Source organism: Etheostoma spectabile, chromosome 20 (genome assembly GCF_008692095.1).
Source record: "Etheostoma spectabile isolate EspeVRDwgs_2016 chromosome 20, UIUC_Espe_1.0, whole genome shotgun sequence".
NCBI classification, from domain to species: domain Eukaryota; kingdom Metazoa; phylum Chordata; class Actinopteri; order Perciformes; family Percidae; genus Etheostoma; species Etheostoma spectabile.
The window spans coordinates 6,164,710-6,167,373 of NC_045752.1; the positions used below are offsets into that span (position 1 = coordinate 6,164,710).

The 2,664-nt window shown below is 46.2% G+C and overlaps 1 protein-coding gene across 1 annotated transcript in view; it reads left to right on the forward strand.

Annotated features, from left to right (window-relative positions):
- spred1 (sprouty related EVH1 domain containing 1) overlaps window positions 1–2,664 on the forward strand; it is a 32,782-nt gene that overhangs the window by 15,813 nt on the left and 14,305 nt on the right. The window lies entirely within an intron of this gene.

The following is a 2,664-nucleotide window of genomic DNA, read 5'->3' on the forward strand; positions in this document are numbered from 1 at the left end:
AGAGAGAGAGAGAGCCCGACGAGGCCACCATGATGCTCAGAGTCTGGTGGCTCCTGGCGATCTGACATAAGAGGCTTGTTACAGCAGGGCATCTAAATCACCTTTTTATCTTCTTTGACTGAACACATTTATGTGTGTTTTGTGTTTATGGCGTGTTTGTGTTTTGTGCGTTGCTATCCAAGTGTGTGTGTGGCACAGGAAAGGGTGGGACGGGAATGCTGTTGTTCAGACAGCGAATAGACATGGCTCAGAGACCCCGGCAAATGTTCTGGGATGTGGGAAAAACACCCCTATCACCGCCAGAGTATCTACCCCCAGCCACCACAACAAACACCCAGCCATATGTAGGTCTGTCGAGATGCCACCCAGTGATATGGTGTTGGCGTTAACCACAGCGCTACCAACAGTCTGAGGGCATCAGAAGAGGAGAGGCACAGCGATGAGTCCATGAAAACAACGGCAGCAGAGAAAACCACATAAGAATGTTATCCATTGTTGGAAGAAAACGCAGGGCAATATCAGTACGGTTACCACAGTATTGTCTAAAACAGTAAACATCAGTGTTTTGTTTTCAGAGGTAAATGAAAGACCGTAATTAAATATGGGGAAGGAACAGCCTCTGAATGTTTGAAAGGCTGTTTGATTTGTTATGTCTAAAACACAGAAAAGGAAATTGCCTGTTTTCAATGTTTTTTTTGATGTTGTCTTAAGGGATATCATTTCAGTGTTTCAATTCAGCCAGAAATGGACAGAATCAAAAAAAGCACAATGACACAATCTCCCATCCCTGATAGGAACTTGAGCTAGATAGAGGAATACACAGATCCGAGATGCAGCTCTTTTAAAATCACAAAAGGCACGATTCTGGCTTGTAGAAATGAGGTGATTGGGGTGCATAAGATATGAGAGGAATCAGGGAAAGAGATGTGTGTAGTCAAAGAGCAGGAAACAGAGGTGGAGCCAGATAGACGGGAGACGGAGGAGGTAGAGGGGATCTGTCTATAAGCGCAGTGATGCGGCACAGAGTGTACTGGTGATGACTCAGCTGGCTCTCCATATAGCTACCAATCACTCTCCGCCCTGCCCCCTTCCTCCCTCTCCCTCTCTCTCGCTCCCTCTCTCCTTCACTCTGATTCTCTTAAAAACTACAGATCTAATTGGTTGATGATTACTTACCACACAGGCTCTCGCATTATGACAAATCTCTGGCAAAGCTCTCACCTCGCTTCCTGACGTCCATTGTCTGTCTCCCTCTGATTGATACAGCTGTGGCGTAGTCCAGGCTTACACTAAAAAGCTTCGGGGCCCACTCCATACAGATGTTAACCTTGCTATTTGATTGTTTTGACTTATCTTTGTAAGCAAAAGAGGCTTTTCTTTGGTCAATGGAAAAATGTGTATCAGTTTCAACCAAAGGCTCCAACTAAGCGTTCAAAAACTTAGTTACTATCTTAGTTGCCATCTTTCATACTTTTATATCAATATTTCTGATACACCACAGCAAATTGTTTTTATATGCTCAAAACGTAACGGTTTTGTTCCAAGACAGTTACGATTCTAATTTTCAAGCAGCGCTATTGAGACATCTTGAAATGATTATTACAATTCTGATGGCAGTGTTCATACATTGAAGCCTGATTTCTCCCACTTGGTTTCTTATATGCATGGAAACGTTAGTCTCTCTCCCCTATTACCGTTCTCACGCTATCTCTTCACTACTCTCTGCACGTCTCACCTCCGTCTGTCTCTGTCTCTGTCCCGTTTCTGTCCGGGTGGCTCCTCCTCTCTTTTCTCTGAGCACAGTGTGGAATGCGGTGTTAAGTATCCTGTCCTTCCATGCAACTGCGATACTTCCTCCTCTGTCGAACTCGCTGTGCGCTCACCTTACCCGCTCCGGCTCCATTCAGTCTCGCCACCACAATCAGCCCCAGAGGCCCACCCCTACTGCCCCCCCCACCCGATCCTCCTCACTTCCATCCCTCTCTTCTTTCCTTTATCCACTGGCTCTGGGTAAACACACAGGCTTAACCTTTGCCCTTGCTTTTCTTGGGGAGGAATGTATGCAACAGTGACATGAGGACAGATTTTGTGAGACGCATCTTCCACATGCAGAAAAATGATGTTGCGGTACACTTGCAACGATTGTAAAAAGCATCTCTCGCTCAAGACATTCACAATGAAATGTAGACTTGTGTGCACCCTCTGACTCACACGTATCACATATCCCTAACCTCTTGTACAGCTGCCACGTATATCAGCCTCTTAAAGCGTGCATGTTGACTGTTGTCCAGATCGACGGGGAATGGTGCCATCTGCTTTCACTAGACCAGTATTGGTTTGTGGCCGTTATCCTCTGACAAGGCATTTGCACTGCGAAGATGCACAGTGAAGCACTTGGGTCATTGAGCTTTTCATCACACCTGCTCCTGTCCTCACGCATTCTCTCACGCAGATCACCATGCGCACGCTTACACATTCACACCCCATTAAGCCACCTCTCGTGCACGTCGGTAAAAAACCTCAAAGACCGTAATGGCCGTCTCTCATTTCATTTAATCTGCCTAGAGGAAGGCCGGGAGGTGGCCCAGTAGCCCTGATTAATAATAGGCTTTGGAAACACAGTCTCTCTCTGCCACACATTGGGCTGCCTGGCTCCAAAACATA